This window comes from Diabrotica virgifera, chromosome 5 (genome assembly GCF_917563875.1).
Source record: "Diabrotica virgifera virgifera chromosome 5, PGI_DIABVI_V3a".
Taxonomy (NCBI): Eukaryota; Metazoa; Arthropoda; class Insecta; order Coleoptera; family Chrysomelidae; genus Diabrotica; species Diabrotica virgifera.
This window is the reverse complement of record NC_065447.1, coordinates 255861775-255883769: the sequence shown is the minus strand read 5'-3', so window position 1 is coordinate 255883769 and position 21995 is coordinate 255861775. Positions and strand designations below refer to the sequence as shown.

At 33.9% G+C, this 21995-nt stretch overlaps 1 protein-coding gene across 8 annotated transcripts in view; it reads right to left on the bottom strand.

Annotated features, from left to right (window-relative positions):
* Nucleotides 1-21995, bottom strand: part of LOC114326119 (cadherin-87A) — a 1008603-nt gene that overhangs the window by 310573 nt on the left and 676035 nt on the right. The window lies entirely within an intron of this gene.

Below are 21995 nucleotides of genomic sequence, written 5' to 3'. Positions count from 1 at the left end.
AAACTTCAATACTTGGGTCATATAACACGTGGTGACAGATATGAAGTCCTAAAATTAATTATGCAGGGAAAGATTCAAGGAAGGCGCAGCATAGGTAGGAGAAAAATGTCCTGGCTAAGAAATCTCAGAGAATGGTTTGGAGGCAGCTCAACTGGACTCTTTCGGGCTGTAGTGTCAAAAGTGAGAATAACAATGATGATTGCCAACCCTCGTCGCGGAGATTGCACGTAAAGAAGAAGAATTTGTTCCAAAATTAATAGGCGTACTCCTCGTTACTCCAGCCTTCACCATAAGAGAGTTGACTACACAGCAGGTCAACGGTCAATAAAGTGAGTACACTACACATCCCAATGTCAGCTTAATCTGAAGTAATGTGAGTACAATCCCTTTTTTGCCAGCCCATTTAAGTGAAGTTCTTTCGGGACAAGAGACTAAATAAACTTATAAAATCGGAACCATTTCGATGTTTTCTTCGCTGATTAATTTTAACTTTTCTGGGTATGTTCCATCTGGACATGGGCTATTATTTGTTTTTACTTGATTCATATCATTTATAATTTTGGTTTTCAGAATTTCTAGTAATTCTTGGTTGTTGTCCAATCTTCTTGCTTCTTCTCGTATGCTATTCAAAAGAATTTTGATAAAATTTTCGCATTTTTTCAGTTTATCGTCGGCCGATTCTAGCAGTTTGTTATCCGTGTTCAGCATGTTGTGCAAGGCTCTTGTTATTTCGTTTTTTTTTTTTCGAATTATTATAGTTAGTCCGTTGTATTCTCCATCCTTTGTCATCTTCTCTATTACATTCTCTTCGTTTATCCATTAATTATAAAATATCTTCTGTTATCCATTCCTGTCTACTATTTGTGTGTGTTGCTTTTAGGTGTTTTTCTATTACGTTGTTCATTTGTTTTTTAATAGTGTTCCTCAGGATGTTTAGATCATCGGACTCGGTCATTCTATTTACTACATTTTTGTTTAATTATTTGTCTACTATCTGTTGTATGGTGTTTTTGTTTCTTCCTATATCAGTTCCTGAATATGTGTTTGCACTGATGATAGCGTTGTGATAACTTTTGTTGACCAATTAATATAATCTATTTAAAAAAGTAATGGAGTACTAGAAATCAGATATAATCTTCCATAACTGGCTGAAAAGCTACAACCAGAGTTAATCTTCCCCCATTTTGCAAAATATCCAATAATAAAACTGAAGAAAACTTGAAAATAGTAAAAAATTATTCCTGATTGATAACTTGTTCATCAGCCTTTGATCGATGCAGTCATCTTTTTTGAAAATTGTTTTAATTGTTCAATAATCACCATGAAATATTAAAAAGAATCAAACCAGATTTTTCGGTTATATGCGGTAATGTTTTCTTGGCTTTTACAATTTTAATGCTCAACAATGATTGGTTTTCCTATAAGTTAATTTATTCAAATTGAATAGCATGACTCTGCTTATACGCACATTACAATGTAGTTCGAAGTATGTTATTAGTGTAATCCTGTTGTCAATATGGAAATCAGGAATCAGGAATTATACAGAAAGACACACCATACACCACAAACTGGAATTGATTAGCATGTTGGTTAAAGGAATATGAATTATAAATGAGGAACAACAGTATTCCTTGGAATACAAGGAAAATAGTAAAACAAAGCAAAATCAATAGAAGAAACAAGGCAAGGACGATATTTTTTAAATATTTGTTGTTTTTATAATGCTATCAATACTTGCATACATAATAATGATTTGTACTGATAGTAAGGCTATCTTAACAGTGTAGAGGCAAAATTTCGGGCCAGTGCTTTTTAAACGCATTCATCTTTTTCGAATCCTGAGAAAACTAATATTTTTTTTTTAAATTTAAACGCAGAATGAAAGATTACATTATTAACGAGAATGTTCCTGAAAATTTCTATAATGTTTAATAAGTTACAGGGGTGAAAAAGAAGAGAAAATCGAGCTAAAGAGATGGTTAAATGAGGAGGATGCTTTTGGTTTGAGGTTAAATGAGGACAATAAATAAATTGGAGCGAATGCATAATAAGTACAGGAATGAGATTAAAAGATCAAAGAGAAAAAGCTGGAGTAACCTGCTTCAGGATCTCGAAAGAAATATCTGGGAGTAGTCCAGGAACCGAAGCATTTCACCTCGCAATTTTTACAGAATGGATCGATTTGCTTGAAAATTTGAGAATAAGTAGTGGATAGTTCAAGGATCAAAATCTATATGATGCCGAAAGGCGCTTTTACCATGGGGTCGGTTGCCACCCCATCTTAGGGGTGGAAATTTTTTATTATATTTTGACTGCAAAAGTTGATAAAAACATTCATTCTAAGCAAAAAATGTTCTATACATTTTTTTGATAAAATTAATACTTTTCGATTTATTCGCTATCGAAAGTGTTAGGTTTATATAGAAAAAATCAATGTTTTTCCATTCACTCAATTTTTGCCGTAGAAAAAATTTTTTCAAAACAATTTCTTGGGAATTAAATAACCTACAATTTCATATAAAAACATTTTTTCGTATATCTGATGCTAATCTTTCTATTTTGAAGAAAATGGCATTTTTTACCAAACTACAAAAAGTCGTTATTAGATTTTAACTCTAGTTTTTTAAAAACTAATCATTCTAAGCCAGTCAAACTTTTAAAATCTATTAATAATACATAAATAAAGAAGAATTAATAAGACCAATGACTAAAAGCAAAGCTAACTTACATTATTATGCTTCCAATTGGATTTCTTTTTTTTTTGAAAAAAATATATTGATTTTTTAACCGTAACCTTTTTAATTTTTATCTTAGAAAGTTTGTTAAAAAATAATTTTGTAGGTTTTTACAAGATCTATAAGACTATTAATACCAAATCCTTTTAAAATCCTCAGTCGCAAAAAGTGGTGACTCTGAAAGGGTTGGTAAATGTGATTTTTGCATGTTATTACAAGTTTTAATTGTCAATAGCTCACTCAATTTTTACCGCTGAGAAAATTTTTGCAAACCACGTTCTTGGGAATTAAATAAGCTACAATTTTATATTTAAATATTTTTTTGTATCTCTGATGATAATCTTTATATTCTGAAGAAAAGGGAATTTTTTACCAAACTTCAAAAATTCGATATTTGCTTTTGACTCCATTTTTTTTAAAAACTAAGCATTCTAAAGCCAGTTAAACTTCTAGAATATTAATAATACATAAGTAAAGAAGACGAAATAAGGTTAATGACTAATTTTAATCAGGGTGCTGATTAGGGGTTTGCTTTCGATCACTTTTTCGCTGAAAAATATAGGGTCTGAAATTCTTTTCATTCTAAGCCACCTAATTTTTGAGCTAAATACTTTCTTTTTATTTCTGAAGATAGATATTTTTAAATACTTCAAATTAGTTTAAACAAGTGATCCTCGAAAAGTGCATAGTTTTCCCGTCTTTTGACTTTGAAACTACAATATTTAGCATTTGCCGAAGAAGAGCTAACATATAATAAAGTATAGCTCGATTACTTTTGATCTTAAAGAAAATTTAAAAAAACGGTTTTGTTGATTTTTTCAAAAGGTACATTTTTCTTAAGCAAAGTTGTTTTGATAAAACAAAAACTTTTTGAGTTATTTGCAGAAAACTGATTAAAAACATTAATTTTTTTAATATAAAACTAACACTTTCGATAGCGAATAAATAGAAAACTATTAATTTTATCAAAAAAATGTATAGAACATTTTTTGCTTAGAATGAATGTTTTTACCAACTTTTGCGGTCAAAATATAATAAAAAATTTCACCCCCGACATGGGGTGGCAACCACTCCCATGATAAAAGCGCCTTTTGGCATTATATAGATTTTGATCATTGGACTATCCACTACTTATTCTCAAATTTTCAAGCAAATCGATCCATTCTGTAAAAATTGCGAGGTTTTGTCCTATTTTAAGCTTCATTACTTGGACTAGAGCAGGGTTTCAGGATTGTGTGTAGCGAATTGAAGGGGAAAAGACACCCTACTTTATCCTACCCTACTCCTTGCACGAGGAGGAACAAAATGCTACTGGCGTAGACGGAGTCATGCCGCAGACGGTAAGGCTTGACGCAATAAGATACTTTCAGTTTTCCTGAGGATGTTAAACGAACTGCTCGAGCAACAGAAGTTTCGAACTCGGTTGAAAGAGGCTAAGTTTGCCCATATTCCGCAAGGTAGAGGATACGAGGAAGAGTGTGGTAGCTAAATTGTACGAACAGCTGTGAAAGGCCGCTTTGAGCGAGAGCTGGAAGAAAATCATGCTTTGAGCGGACACCAATATAGTTTCAGGGGCAAAAGGTCCACTATAGAAGGGGTCTCAACATTGATCTCTTTAGTCACGCAGGATACAAAAAGATGGATGGTTCTCATATTGCAAGACCTGAAGCTTGCCTTTAATACCGCTTCATTGGATAAATCCTGTCCAGGTTGATAGACTTCGGCGTCAGTGAGTACCTGGTCAATATTGCTGATATATACTTGACTCGTCCATAAAAGACAATTAAAAAAAGGTCATAACATATCTCTCAATGCTGCTTAATTGTTTGGTTCTTCTTCTTCTTCTATTCGTGACGAATGTTGGCGATCATCATGACAATATTTATCTTATCTGCAGCAGTGTGGAACCAGGTTCTGAGGTTCTTTAACCATGATGTTCTTTTTCTTCCTGGACCTCACTTTCCGAATATTTTTCCTCGCAGAATGGCTTGTAGAAGTGCATATCTGGATTCATTTCGCATAATGTATCCCAAGTATTATAACTTTCGAGATTTGATGGTGGTTAGTATCTCTCGGTTCATCTACATTCTTCTGAGGATCTCCTCAGTTGTGACTCGGTCAGTCCACGGGATCTTAAGTATTCTCCGATATTGTTTTGTTTACTTCATACCTTCTTCTTCTTCTTTTTGTATAGACATGACTCTGTCTGTTTTTTCAATGTGCCTCTAGTAAGTTGTCGTTCCATCGTTTTCGTGGTCTTCCCACTGATCGTCTTCCTATTGGGGAACCGTCTCTCACTGTCCTGACTACCCTATTTGTTGTCATTCGGCTTATGAGGTCATTCCATTCTATTCTTCTGTTTCTTACCCAGTTATTAATGTTATCCACCTTGCATCTCCGTCGTATATCTGTACTTCTAGCTCTGTGCCATAGAGTCTTACCATCGATTTTTCGAAGGGTTTTCATCTCCGCTGTTTCGAGCCATCTTTTTGTCCTCTCTGTGTCGGGTCGTGTTTCTGCCGCGTATGTCATTATTGGTCTGATGACTGTTTTGTAAATTCTGCCTTTCATTTCTTTTCCGATATTTTTATTTGTCCATATTGTGTCATTCCGGCAACCTGCGGCTCTGTTTGCTCTATTCACTTGGTCTTCCACTTCTGTTTCGAGCCTTCCGTAGCTAGATAGTGTGATGCCTAGGTATTTAAACTCCATCACTTGTTCTATTATCTGACTTTCCAGCTCCAATTTACATCTTATTGGATCTGATGTTATAACCATGCATTTTGTCTTTTTTGAGGAAATTAACATGTCAAATTTTCTGGCGACTATGTTGAATTGGTGCAGCATACGTTGTAAATCATCTTAGAAGATAGTCCGCATAGAAGATTATTTTAAGTTGTTTTTCTCCCATTTGGTATCTTTTTTTAGTTCTTACTTTTTTTATTATTTCGTCCATGATCAGGTTGAACAATAAAAGACTCAAGGAATCCCCCTGTCTTATCCCATTGCCGGCTTCAATTGGGTCAGTTAGTTCATCTTCCACTTTTACTTTTATTCTGTTGTTCTGGTAGATGTTTTCTATCGTTTTAATTATTCCCAGAGATACCTCTCTCGAGTATAACAAGTGGATAACGTCCTTTAATGTGACCCTGTCAAATGCTTTCTTAAGGTCCACGAAACATAAATATGCCGGTTTGTTGTATTCCAACGATTTCTCTTGAACTTGCCTCATTATAAATATAGCGTCAGTGCATGATCTTCCTGACCTAAAACCTTGTTGTTCTTCTGCTAATGTTATATGTAATTTCATTAAATTTGTTTCTTGTCACTTGTGTTGTTAATTTTAATGTTGTGTTTAATAAGTTAATCCCTCTGTAATTCTCCGGGTCTGATTTGTCTCCTTTTTAGAAGAGAGGTATTAGGATGTTTGATCTCCATTCTTGTGGTATTCTGTTTTGTTCTATTATTTTTTGTATTAGTTTTAATAGTTGTTTAGTTAGACCTTGTCGTCCGTACTTTAGGAGTTCGTTCGATATTCTGTCCTCTCCTGGAGTTTTTCTATTTTTTAATTTTCTTAATGCTTCCTTTACCTCTTCTTTATTTCTTCGTTTGTCGTAACTTCAGGTGTTGGTGGTTCATTATCGTCGCCTTTAGCAAATAGAGATCGGAAGTAGTCTGCCCATGTTTCCTTTTGAATGTGTTTCGTTCATTGCCTTTCTTTGCCCTCTGATCATTCTCCATATTTCTTTTTGTGTTCCGTAGAAATCGTGTTCCATCTGTTTTGAGAAACTCTGCCAGTGCTCCCTTTTTATTTGCCTCACTAAAGTATTCATTTCGTTTCTGATTCGTTTGTAGTGGTTGTATGCCTGTTGTGTTTGCTTTGTTCTGTATTGTGAAAAGGCTTTCTTCTTTTCTTCGCATTTTATCTTAACTTCCTCTCTAAACCACGGGGTTTTCTTCTTTAATATGTGAGTATTCGTTACTTTTCTCTCTCCAAGTGATTCTGTTGCAGCGTCGATTATATTATTTTTGAATATTTGCCAGCTTTCATCGATGTTATCGTTTTCTAATATTCCATTCTCAGCAATCTTATCTGATATTCTTTTCCTGTATAAGTATTCCGTGGATTCCGTATGTAGTCCTTCGACTTTGATTTTTGTTTGTGTTGGTGCTGCCCTCTTAAGTGTGAAATATTTCATAATAATTCCTATTTTACAAAATATTAGGCGATGGTCGCTACCTACATCTGCTGAGTTGAGGCATCTTACGTCGATTATTTTTGATGGATGTATATATCTGTTGGTTACAACATAATCTATCATAGATCTTTGTCCACGGGTGTTATTGAATGTATATTTGTGTTGGTTTTTGTGGTCAAAAAATGTGTTGTTTATTTTAAGTTCGTTATTTGTGCAGAAGTTTATCATCAGTTCTCCATTTTCGTTTTAAACATTTTCATTGTGTTTTTGCTTAATTCCGGGTATTACTTGGTTACCTATTCGAGCGTTCATACCAAACAATATAATTCTGGATATCGTTTCTTATATGTACTTAAGTATATGACCTGAACGAGGTGTATTATTCTGTGCAAATAAGGTTCACCCTGTAATAATACCTAGAATAACCGAGCGACATATCCTAGCTTAAAATAAGCTCCTAATTAAGTAGAATTTCATCGAACATACATGAAGTGTTTGACATGGGCGCATTTAGCGTAAATAATAGAATTTCGCCGATATCAACGCTAATTGGCATTATAAGGTATGTAGATATGAGCACTGATAGATTTACACAATAAGTAGGTTAATACTGGAAGTAGAAAAGTTATGTTGATAGGTTCGTTTGACAATTCTCAAAACTTTTATTGGTATGTTATGATTAGTTACATTATTACCAGAGAACGGCAGTTCTCGCCAGTGGCACACACCCACACCCCCCTACACGCGACACTATACATATACAGGGTGTCCAGAAACTCTACCGACAAACGAATACAGGAGATTCTTCAGATTATTTCATTCATAGGAGATTCTGACCAATAGAAAGCTACAGACATGCAAATTAAGGTGATAATTTTTGATAATCTCCCGTCGTTAAGCATATTACGTCAGATGCCCTTCGTTGCTACGAAAAAATACATTCAGTGACATTAATGACAAATGTTTTAAAAATTATAAAAGTGATGACTTTCAACCGTCAAATACATATTTATAACAACTGTGTGTTTAATTTCACTAATTGGTACTTACATATATAAATTACAATAAAATTTTGGTTTTGAACAGTTTTATTCATGAAATAATCGCAACAAATTGCACTCGAACTCTAAAATTAATATAGAATTTTTGCCCTCGTGACACTTTCGACATAATTTCACTCGCCTTCGGCTCGTGAAATTAAAACTGCCAAAGTGACACTCGGGAAAAATTCAATAATTTTAGAGCTCTTGTGCAACTACTACTGATAATTTTAAGATAATTTAACCCAATTCACTTAGTCCGAAAATGCTTCCTAAGGGAGCTAGAGCTCTTCGAAGATGGCGTCATGAAATTAGTTTTTCTTAAATACCTCCAGAACGCTTCTATTTAGAAAAACGAAAATGGGTACGCATATTTACTTTTCAGAGATGAATCGATTCCATACATTGCAAATTTCTAGTACCGGTCATAGGCGTCCGTTTTGGGTAGGGCAACGGTTATTTTATCGCATAACTTTTTTATCTTTAACTTTTATGCATTTCTGACACTGGATTATTAAATTCTGAAGTATTCTAGTACTAAAAGGTACTCTTATTTTAAATCTGTAGGACACACCATTTTCTAGAAAAATCGATTTGAAAATTTTTCGCTTTCTGAATTAAAAAAAAATTTCACAAAAAAAACTGTTTAGAAAGACGAAAACTGGTAAATACATTTATTTATATTCCAGAGATAAATCGATTTCATTAATTGCGAATTTTTAGTACTGGTCATAGGCGGCCGTTTTGGGTAGGTCAACAATTATTTTATAGCATAACTTTTGTCTTGAATTTTTGAGCATTTTTGACACTAGATTATTAAATTATGAGGTATTCGAGAACTAAAAGTTACTCTTACTTTATGTTGGTAAAATACTTCGTTTTTTTGTTGAAAAGCTCTTTCAATTTTTTTTCAAATTCCAAAAACGAAAAACTTTCAAATCGATTTTTCTAGAAAACGGTGTGTCCTACCGACTTAAAGTAAGAGTACCTTTTAGTACTAAAATACCTCACAATTTAATAATCCGGTGTCAAAAATGCATTAAAGTTAAGAACAAAAAAGTTATGCGATAAAATACCCGTTGCTCTACCCAAAACGGACGTCTATGATCGGTACTAGAAATTTGCAATGTATGGAATCGATTCATCTCTGAAAAGTAAATATGTATACCAATTTTCGTTTTTCTAAATAGAAGCCTTCTGGAGGTATTTAAGAAAAACTAATTTCATGACGCCATCTTTAAAGAGCTCTAGCTCCCTTAAGAAGCATTTTCGAGCTAGGTGAATTGGGTTAAATTGTCTTAAAATTACCTGAGGAATATTCTGTCTCCGTTTGTCGGTAGAGTTTCTGGACACCCTGTATACACGAAATTTTAGATTTTCTAAATCTGACGGAATTGAAAAATGTACCAACTCCCATCTTAAAGTTCAGGAAAAGACTAACCCATTCATATATCAACCATCCATTTTGGTCCAAGGGTGTGGATTTTACGGCCCTTCCTATTTAGGGCCTGTTTTTCGTTTTCGTCCCCAAAACTCCCAAAAACTTCGAAAATTTAAGTCCCATCTTTGCGGGTTCTAATAGTACTGATCATTACCTTTCCAACGCATGTCTAATTTTGAAAATCGGTTATACCATTCAAAAGTTACCGAGCTCAGAATTATGACTCAATTTCTATTTAAAAAAAGGGAAAATGTTTGTGGATATGTATGTATGTGGCTGGAAAAGTTAAACCGATCTGAATTTTTTTTCTGTGTTAGGGAGCAAAGTCGTACTTTGCCTCCCTAGGGAGGGAAAGTAATTTTCCTCCCTATGGAGGAAAAGTAAAAGTGACGTCATTGTATGTCATTGATGAAATAACTTATTGACGCTCTATACAATATTCTATTATCTATTACGTAAGTATCTATACATTTTAACGTTTATTTATAGAGCACTCTATATTTTGCAGAATGGTAAAAACAGTAAATTGTTATTTTGTTTTAACAATGTTTACATTAATAATTTGACTTATATTTGACAGTTATACTGTACCTACTTGTTAGTTTTAGTGCTCTAATAAATTTTGTCAGTTAGTTACATAAATAAATTATTTAAAAATGAAAAAATTACTTTATATTTGAGGAAGGAGGAAAAATGTATGTAAAGTGCCATTTCCTCCCTCCAATGATTACTGCCCTCCGCTACGCGTCGGGCAGTAAACTTCATTCTCGGGAGGAAAAGTAGCACTTTCCTCCCTTGTTATACAAATAGCTATTTTTATTTTAGCTTACAATACTTTCACAAACGATGTTATATTATTGAGTAAAATCACACATTATTTTCTAAAATTAAGGATTGCTACGAGGTTACCGTTAATTTGCGTCGACAGTTAATATCCATAACAAGGAATTATTTCTCGTTAGTATTGGGAATATTATCAAAATGGCCGATTTTCGTAAAATATTAGCTCCATTAAAGTTGTTTAAGTAATTAAGCGGTTATATAGCGAGAATTGAGGAGGCTACTAAAACTGAAAATGAAGTCGTTAGAAGAGAGAATCGATTTATGATTCAGACGTTCAAAAATGCGAAGAAGGAGTAGAAATATGAAAAAAGCGAAAGAAAATATCAACAGTAGCGTCCGATTCTACCAAGTGAATCAGGTTTATAAGATGATATTAAAAAGAAAACCTGATTGTTAAATTTTGACTTGATTGTGTAAAATAGACGAAAAAGAAAACAAATTATGAGGCAATCTATTTTATTTAATTAGGCTAAGGATATAACTAAAATTATTGTGCTACTGTCCCGGCCAGACACAGTTGATTTGACTAGTATGGACTATGGACTTCCATAATAAGAACCCTATATGTTTCCTGCAGTCGATTTTTGAACTTGATTAGGTATTAACAAGTTAATATCTAAAAACGGTCAATTTTCGGTTTTTTTTGTCTATTAGCAAACAATTAAGCATTTCAAACAAAGGGTACCTCTGTTAAGATAAACTAAGTGCCTTCATTCTCAGAATTCAATTTTTTCAGTTTTTTTTGCGTTCTGTGTGATCAAAAAATAGGGTTCAGCTGAATTTTAACCCTCCAGTCCCTTCCAAGTCCCCCCGCCACCAAAAACGTCATTTTTTCGTTTTTTATTTTTTTTTAGATGGGATGCAATTATGTAATTTAAAAATTTCAAAAAATTCACACGCATATTTGTGGCTTTTACAAAACAGGTGAATTTTTTACATAACCTCAAAACATGCATTTTTATTATTCAAATGGTAATTCCGAAAAACTTGTTTGTTAGGGGGTTTTTGGGGATTTTTCTTATTTTATAGACTTCAAAATATACCAACTCAACGATTTTTTATTATACAAGGTGTCCCAAAAGTAGTGGAACGGTCGAATATTTCGCGAACTAAACATCGTATCGAAAAACTGAAAAATACGTGTTCAATCATTTTCAAAAATCTATCCAATGACACCAAACACCAACCCCCACTACACCCTCTGGAGGTGGGGTGGGTAACTTTAAAATCTCAAATGGAAACCTCCAGTTTTTCTTGCAGATTTGGATTCGTTACGTAAAAGTAAGCAACTTTTATTCATGACATTTTTTCGAACTGAGGATAGATGGCGCTATAACTGGGAAAAACGATTTATCCTGATACCATAGGTAAATTATAGAAACGGTCTAATATCTCGAGAAATACACTTCCAAATGAGAAACCAAAAGAAGGTTTTTATTACTTTTCGAAAACCTATCGAATAACACCAAACATGACCCTCCAACCCACCCCCCGGAGGTGGGGTGGGGGGTAACTTTAAAATATTAAATAGCAACCCCTACTTTTTATTGCAGATTCGGATTCGTCCTGAAAAATTAAGCAACATTTATTCGAAACATTTCTAGAATTGTTGATAGGTGGCGCTTTAATTGGAAAAATACGATTTATTAGCGCCATCTATCAGCAATTTTAAAAAATGTTTCGAATAAATGTTGCTTAATTTTTCATGACAAATTCGAATTTACAATAAAACGTGGTTGCTATTTAAGATTTTAAAGTTACCCCCACCCCACCTCCAGGGGGTGGGTTGGAGGGTCATGTTTGGTGTTTATCGATAGGTTTTCGAAAAATATTAAAAACCTGTCTTTTGGTTTCTCATTTGAAAGTGCATTTCTCGAGATATTAGACCGTTTCTCTAATTTACCTATGGTATCAGGATAAATCGTTTTTCCTAATTATAGCGCCATCTATCCACAGTTGTCCACAAATGTCTTGAATAAAAGTTGCTTACTTTTACGTAACGAATCCAAATCTGCAAGAAAAACTGGGGGTTTCCATTTGAGATTTTAAAGTTACCCCCCACCCCACCTCCAGGGGGTGTAGTGGGGGTTGGTGTTTGGTGTCATTGGATAGATTTTTGAAAATGATTGAACACATATTTTTCAGTTTTTCGATCCGATGTTTAGTTCGCGAAATATTCGACCGTTCCGCTACTTTTGGGACACCCTATATAATATAATCTAAAGTAACTCAGTCCTTTGTGACATTCAAAAATAGGAAAGACACGTTCAAATCCCCCAAAAAGGTGAAGGCTCTTTTGGTGGTGGGGCCGGGGAAATGGAATGGAGGTTTAAAATTGCGCTCAACCCTATTTTTTATTCACAAAGAACGTAAAAAAATAAAAAAAAAATGAATGCTGGGAGTGAGGGCATTTTGCTTATTTAACGGGGGTACCTACCCTTTCTTGCTCTAAAATTTATTGTTTGAAATGCTTCACTTTTTGTTCATCGATTGAAAAAAAAAAACGAAAATTTACCGCTTTTTCATTATTAATTTATTAATAACTATTTAAGTCCAAAAATTCGACTGCAGGAAACGTAGGTTTTTGTTATAGAGCTCTATACTACTCAAAACAACTATCGTTTGCTTGGACGGGTCAGTGTCAGGAGAAAAATCTTATTTCCCTGAACTATTTATACATTTTAATTTCTCGTGAATGAAAATGAAAAAAAAAACGTATAATGATCGTTTCAAGGTAGTGTTATTTAATTCAAACGACTATAGATTTTTTTAATATTTAATAATTTGATCATCTCTTTTATAAAAGCAACGATATGAGAATAACCCAAATTATTATTTGATATCGAAGTTCCAAGTTATCAATATAGACCTGATTAAAATCCTCAGTGGCTTACAAACGAAACCATTCAAAAAAGAATCAAAGCCGGACGCGCCAGGCAAATTATTCACAAAAACCGGATCAATCAGTCAATAAATCTGTACAGCTCCGATCTAGCGTTAAAACCGATGTCCTGCTCTCTTCAGATTGCCTTTTTTTATTACTGCGAGCCCTTCCTGCCTTCCTGCTGCCGTTGCGTTGGTGGCGCTGTACTCGGGCCCATCGGTCAGTGTAACTTTTTACGAACAGGAAAATCAATTTGCGGATAGCAGAAAGCCAGGAGAAATAGCTGTGGCTTTCTTGAGAGGTACACTGGGAAATTTTTTCGATTTATATGCCTTTAATGTACTTTCTTAATCAGCTAACAGGGTTGTTAAGTTTATGATATAACGATAAATATATCAAGTAGATACTGTATTTACTCTTGTTTATTTATTTAAAAAAATATGTTACGTTGGTGCTAAGTTGGTAGATTGCCATGATAATCTTGCAGGGTTGTAATGTCGAGTTGAAACACTGACTCTAACTTTATAACTTTATTTACGGTTTACAACATCAATCAACATAAGGTTACCAAGATGTTGTTTTGCGGGTGGTCCTTCAGGACACCCTTCTCGTAGGACGGCTCACTAGCATAGTAACGATCTTGATAATAACAATACTATATTGATTTATGATAATCCCTCTGTGGGCTATTTATATCTCCTTATAATTTGGACTTTGAAAAGTAAACTATACGTGAGCCTCTTCTTCTTCTTAAAGTTCCCTCTCCTATCGGAGGTTGGATATCATAATGGCTATGGTCACCTTGTTGGCTGCTGCTCTGAACAGTTGTAATGAACTACAGTTAAACGATTCTCTAAGGTTCCTCAGCCAGGAGATGCGGCTTCTTCCTATGCTTCTTCTTCCTTGGATCCTTCCTTGCATAATAATTCTCAGCAACTCATATTTTTCGCCTCTGGTAATGTGACCCAAATATTCCAGTTTTCTTGTTTTTATACTTTTCATAATTTCTAACTCCTTATTTAAACGTCGTAGCACTTCAACATTGGTAATCCTTTGAACCCACTGAATTTTCAATATTCTTCTGTAACACCACATTTCGAACGCTTCTATTATTCTTATGTGTTGTCTCTTCAATGTCCAAGCTTCCGTTCCGTATAGCAATATAGAAAATATGTAGCATCTTAGAGCCCTCAATCTGAGAGGCAACTGAAGGTCTTTGTTTGTAAGCAGTGTCTTCATTTTTATAAATGCTTGCCTTGCAGTTTCAATTCGGACTTTAATTTCTTTGCTTTGGTCATTTTTGTCATCAACCCAGGTTCCCAGATATTTGTATGTCTTAACTTTTTCTATTTGGGTTTGCTCTATCATTAACCTTTCATTTCCATGTTCTGTTTTTGGGACAATCATAAATTTAGTTTTTTTCTTGTTTATTTTTAGTCCGTATCGAATGCAATAATCGTTAATTCTATTTAGCAATTCTTGTAGCGATTCCAGGGTGTCTGCCATTATAACGGTGTCATAAGCGAATCTTATGTTATTTACTATTTTTCCGTTTATAGAGATTCCATCACTTAGCTCCGCTATCGCTTCCTGAAATATGGCTTCACTGTACAGGTTAAACAGTAGCGGCGACAGAACACAACCCTGTCTTACTCCTCTCTTTATATCAATATTCTCGGACTCCTGTTCTTCTATCTTTATATTGGCCTTTTATATTGGCCTTTTTTACGTGAGCCTATACGAGGTTACATAAACAAAACTGCGTTAATCAACCTTCGTTTTGTTTGAATATTTAGAAACAATATAGATGGAGCAATAGGCAGAGATAAAAACATTGCGAAAAATCGATGGTAAGACGCTGTGGAATAGAACTAGAAGTGCAGATATACGAAGGAGATGCAAGATGGACAACATTAATAACTGGGTGAAAAACAGAAGAGTAGAATAGAACGACCACATAAGCCGGATGACAACAAATATAGTAGTAAGGACGGCGAGAGACGGTTCCTCAATAGGAAGACGATCAGTGGGAAGACCACGAAAAAGATGGAATGACAACTTACTGGAGGCACATTGAAAAACAGACAGAGTACTGTCTATATAAAAAGAAGAAGAAGAAAAAGAAAAAGAAGAAGAAGAAGAAACAATATTTTTTTGTAACAACCTAAATTACTTAAAATTATATACATTTTTTGATACATATTATATTATACAGTAAGGGGTTTTCCCTTACTGTACAAGGAACTTCGACAACATTTTTGAAAAACCAGCGACAGGACAATTTTTGATTAAATGAGGACACATTTTTCCGGGATTTTCGATTATTTTACTTTTACCCCTAAGCCAGGGTAAGAACCTACCGCCACATAGAATACTTAGCTCCCGCAATTCATATCTCGCCTGATCATTTTTAAACAATTAAATCAGGACACACAAGGCACCTCATTATGTCGAAAGAGCTTTCCACCAGCAACGAAACAACACATCATGCTCTATCTAAATGCTAATATCGCTTTTCAGCAGTTCCCAGTAGCAATGCGGGTCATAACTTAAATCAACAAAACTCTAAGCGCTTGCAGGTGTTCTGTTATAAACAAAATCGAAGATGCTGTGAGAACTGAGTTCTCTAAAACAAATCGATGCTCGGGATTTTAAAGGTGCAAGCTTCCATTCCGTAAAACAAAGAACATGTAGCACCTAGCCAACTTTACTCTTAGCTCTAACTTTAAATCTCTTGTGCAGAGCACTTTTCTCATTTTGTTAAAATTCCCTCTAGCCTTTTCTATTCTAATCTCTATTCTATTCTATCTCCTGGAAGTAATCATTTGTGAAGTTGATCATTGTTCCAAAATATGCATATTGGTCTACTCGTTCTACATTGGTTCCGTTTATGAGGAGATTCTCGTTATGTCTTTGAGTTGTAGATATTCTCAAAAATTTTGTCTTCTTGATGTTCATTGTTAGACCGTATTCTTTATTCCGTCTATGACTAATCCGTAATGTTATATAAAATACTTGCACGGTATACATATAATTATTACTAAGGATTTCGAATCCAATTCTTTAGTTTACTTTCTTAGTGTATATATCAACATCTTCAAGACTCTATCTACGGAAAGCGTCCAGCGCGAGCGTCTTGTTTCAGGCTCCTTGGTACAGAACCCTACAAATTAATTCGGGAGGGTGACGAAGACGACTAAATTTAACAAGATTTAGTGCTGACTTTCATGAAATATTAAAAGGTCTGGTCACCTTTTTCGCTCTCCGACAGCGAGCGTTTTCAGCAGGATTTGCATTTGACGCTTTTCCAAACGAAAGATTGAATTTTTGACAAAGATCTGAATATCGTTGAATAAATATCGCAGGAAGTCGGCACATACGAAGTATCACAATGCGACTGAATATAGAACGTGTTTTGCATATTTTGCGGAATAATAATTTTTGAATAATTTCAGATTTGCAACATTGAATATACATGATCGTTGTTTACTGCGGCTTTGCAGGAGAACCACCTGATCCTGCTACTTCAAAAGAATGTTTTCATAAATATGAAACAGATTTTTAGTTAACAGTTAGGAGCAATTCCTTTATAATGGCAATGTTGCATATTTTAACTTTAAAGGACAATTTGCGGTTTTACGATTACCATATTTTAAATATTTGATGGATTCGACCGTTACTTGCTGAAATTTCGTTTTATCTAACTGTAATGAAAATATGGTTGGTAGTAGGTATACTCCAAGGAAATAAGGTTTTTGTCGGGACACTTGAGCAGCCAGGTTGCAAATGGATTTTTTGGGTACTATATAGCTAATACATTATACATACAAAAGTGCCCGTCACAGTTCGGACGAGAATTTTAGTTATTAACAAATAAGGGTCAAAAATGGCAGTTTTTTCGTATAAATCGCTACAGGTAAAAATAGGATAATTAAATATCTTATTTATAGTATTCTTCTTTTAGTAGATGAAGCAATGTTTAAAACGGCAGTTTTTTAATTTTGGTCCGATAATTTGTTGCTTCGAAAATTGCACAATAAAACTACAATTTCGAAAATAAAAAAATTGCTATAACTTTCGCGAAAGTGACCTTACGACTTTTATATTTCACAAAAAGTTGAGTCAAAGAGTTCATATACTGCACAAAAAATTTTAAGACGATTCATCAATTAGTTTAAATTTTATTCAATTTGTTTATCGCAAAGAGCTTTTTTTGTAATGTTATTGTTCAGAAAATAATCATTATATAGAAATTCTGTGAAAACCACATGAAAGAACAATAGTCTTGTTTTCAAATTATCGAAGAAAATTATTAAAAAGTAATTTTTGTCACTAGGAAAACATTTTACTAAAGTAGAGACATTTTTGGCTTGAAAACAATTGGAATAGCTTTGTTAATATTGACTGTAGAGTAAATTTACCTTGGAATTTCAAAAGCTGGTATTTTTACACAAATTAAAAAAAACTTTTCGCCTATGTTAATTACGGTCAAAGTTAGCCACTTTTATTATTTAATTCACAGTTACTTCAATATACATAAAATTCTCCTGTAACAGTGTTAGTTACCATACTACTCCGAAACGGCTTGGCCGATTTTTATGACATTTTACAAGTATATCCTATGGGACTGAGAATAGGTTTTAATGTATTTTTCATACCCATAAGTTATAAGGGGGGTTGCCCCCCTGACATTTGTTTAAATTTTTTTGGACAAAATTGTCTATCTTAATTTTATATGATGTAGGAGTAAAAAATACATACAACCCTTAATTTACACTTTTCCATCATTAACCCCTATTTGTTAATACCCATCTATATATTTACATCTATAAAATTCTCCTGTCACAGTGTTAGTTGTCATACTCCTCCGAGACCGCTTGACCGATTTTGACCGATTTTTATGAAATTATATATGTGTATTCGGTAGGTCTTAGATTCGGTCGTAATCTATTTTTCATATCCCTAGTGATAAGGGGAACTCCCCCTAACATTTTGAAATGTTAGGTGGGGATTTACGTACATAACTTACTCTACAAGACTACGAGTACATACAATTTAAAAAAATTATGATCAGAATCCATCAACAAGCTCTGGAGATATTAATCGCAACATATGTTTGAAGAATCAGTTTAATTTTTTGAGTGCACGGATTTTAATAATTCATTTCCACCGACCACAAATCGATTTCGTTAGAACGTTATTTTTAAAGCTTTATTAACAACTCTGTTGAAGTTTAAAGTTTACTCAAACTTTTACACATAAACTATATACCTTCAACTTCGAAATGGCGCTAGTTGGGTTACTTAATTGTTATAAACAAAGAAGCTGTCAATTAAATAAAAAAAGTGGCTAACTTTGACTGTAATTAACGTAGGCAAAGAGTGTTTTTTTGATTATTTCATTCATAGGAGATTCTGACCAATAGAAAGCTACAGAAATCTAAATTAAATTGATAATTTTTGATAATTGCTCGTCGTCAAGTATATTACGTCAGATGCCCTTCGTTGCTACGAAAAAATACATTCAGTGACATTAATGACAGTTAATGTTTTAAAAATTATAAAAGTGATGACTTTTAACCGTAAAATATTTATAACAACTGTGTGTTTAGTTGTACTTACATAAATAAATTACAATAATATTTTGGCTTTGAACAGTTTTATTCATGAAATCATCGCAACAAATTGCACTCGATCTCTAATATTAATATAGAATTTTTGCCCTCGTGACACTTTGACATAATTTTACTCGCCTTCGGCTCGTGAAATTAAAACTGTCAATGTGTCACTCGGGAAAAATTCAATAATTTTAGACCTTTTGTGCAATTACTACTGAATTTCGTATAAAAATACCAGATTTTCAAATCCCTAAGTAGTTTTAATCTACAGTCAATATTAACAAAGTTATTCAAATTGTTTATGAACTAAAAATGACCCTACTTTTAATGATAAAAATGACTTTTTAATGATTTTTTAAAATACTTTGAAAACATGACTTTTCTTCTTTCATGTGGTTTTCACAGAATTGCTATTACGTTACTATTTTCTGAACAACAATATTGCGAAGAAAAAGCTCATTGGGATAAAGAAATTGAATAAAATTTAAACTAATTGCCGAATCGTCTTAAAAATTTCTGTACATTATATGGACTGTTTGTCTCAACTTTTTGTGCATTATGAAAGTCTTAAGGTCATTTTCACAAAAGTTATAGCAATTTTTTTATTTTCAAAATTTTAGTCTTATTTTGCAATTTCTGAAGCAACAAATGATCGAACCGAAATTCAAAAACTGCCATTTTAAACCTTGGCTCATCTACTAAAATAATAACAGTATAAATAAGATATTTAATTACGCTATTTTTACCCGTAGCAATTTAAACGAAAAAAACTGCCATTTTTGACACTTATTTGTTAATAACTAAATTTCTCGTCCGAACAGTGACGGGCATTTTTGTATTTATATTGTATTAGGTATATAGTACCCAAAAAACCCATTTGCAACCTGGCTGCTCAAGTGTCCCGAACATGGTATATTTTTGCCTTATTTCCCTTGAGTAGTATACGGTGCCTTCAGTCCTTAATTAATTAAACGTTTAATAAAACTCTCATCTGACTATAATATACTTTATTTACTGGTGTTCAAACTACGAGTATACACATCAACAACAATTAGTAACGACCTAGCCCAACCACGTCGCAATCGTCTTTACATTAATAAATACTTGCTACAATTATATCTATATCGCCAGGGTTATTGTTTACACCTTTAAATAAACACCTTTAAATAACAACATGTATGACATTTCAAAACACCCACAGACTGGAAGTTAGGTGTACTGTGTCCTCTACACAAAAAGGGAGACATGATGGTATGTGATAATTATATAGGCATCACTGTACTCAATATGGCATATAAAGTGTTGTCTAACGTATTGTACAAAAGACTCCTCCCCTACGCCGGACAAATAGTTGGAGGATATCAGTGAGGTTTCCGTCCTAATAAATCAACAACAGACCAGATATTTACAGTAAGGCAGATCCTTGAAAAACCTTAGAGTTCGGCGTCGACACCCACCACACATTCGTGGACTTCAAAACCGCCTACGACTCAGTTAATAGAGGTAAACTTCTACTTGCTATGGTAGAATTTCAAATACCGCTTCATCTTGTCCAATTAACTGAACTTACACTCAAAAGAGCAGAGAGCATGGTAAAAATCCAAAACGATTTCTCAAGACCCTTCTATTACAAAAATGGACTAAGACAGGGTGATGGACTATCGTGTCTCTTATTTAACCTGGCATTAGAAAAAATAATTCGAAAGTCCCAGATTAATACGAATGGTACTATCTTTAACAAATCAGTACAAATTGTCGGATACGCAGATGACATAGACATCATAGGAATATCTAAAGAATCTCTGACTGAAGCATTTCGGTCGTTAAGAGCATCTGCACAGAGACTGAGACTAAATCTTCTTCTTCTTCAGGTGCCATCTCCTCTACGGAGGTTGGCAATCATCATAGCTATTTTAATTTTTGAGGCAGTAGCTCTAAATAGTTGTTTTGAGCTGCATCCAAACCATTCTCCGAGGTTCTTCAGCCATGAAATTCGTCTTCTGCCGATGCTTCTTCTGCCATCTATCTTTCCCTGCATTATGAGTCGCAGGATGCCATACTTCTCGCCCCGCATCGCATGTCCGAGATACTGTAGTTTTCTTTCTTTAATTGTAAGTTCAACTTCCTTTTCTTTACCTATTCTTCTCAGTACTTCATTGTTCGTAACTCTATCTACCCAGGAAACCCTCATAATTCTTCTATAGGTCCACATTTCAAAGGCGTTAAGTCGTCTCATTGTCTCTACATTTAACGTCCATGATTCCAGTCCATAGTATAGTACACTATATACGTAACATTTTGTTAGGCGTACTTTAAGAGCTAATGTTAAATCTTTGCTACATAGGACCTTTTTCATTTTCATAAAATTAGAACGTGCTTTCTCGATTCTGACTTTGATTTTGATTTTGAGACTAAATATAAATGTTCAAAAGATCAAATATATGTGTTGCACTAGATCAAGCAACCCGACACCTACAACAATAATAATTGACGACCTAGAACTGGAAGGTGTCGACACCTTCATATACTTAGGCTCGCTACTAACTAAAGATAACAATATCAGTGAAGAAATTAAATAAAGAATTGTGCTCGCCAATAAGTGTTACTATGGCTAAGAAGACAGATGGCCTCAAAAATATCTAGAAAAATTAAATTGACTGTCTACAAAACACTAATAAGACCAATGTTAACATATGGTTCAGAAACTTGGTCACTTATACAGAATGACCAAGAACTGCTCAAACGTTTTGAGCGAAAGATCCTAAGACGAATATATGGAGGCATAAAAGAACAAAATATCGTATAACTTTGAGTTGTATAGAGGTTTTGGAGAACCTGACGTTGTCATTAAGGTAGCACCTCTTAGATGGATAGGTCATGTAATCAGGCGAGAGGAAGATGCCATAGTCAGAAAAGTTTTTGACCGAAGAGGGCCGATAGGACAACGAGCAAGAGGAAGACCGAGACTTAGGTACCAAGACAACATAGAAAATTATTTAAAATCTATTGGAATTAGAGCATGAAGAAGAGCTGCCATAGACATAGGCGAATAGAGGATTGTTCTAAAGAAGGCTTTGGCTCATAAAGAGCTGGAACGCCACTGATGATGATGATGACATTTCAATCTACTCGGGGTTACTGAATCCAAGAATTAATAATAACATCTCGATTATTGATTTTGAGTAAGTTTTAAACATCTTAATATAGAGTGTTCTAATATTACTGCATATAGTATT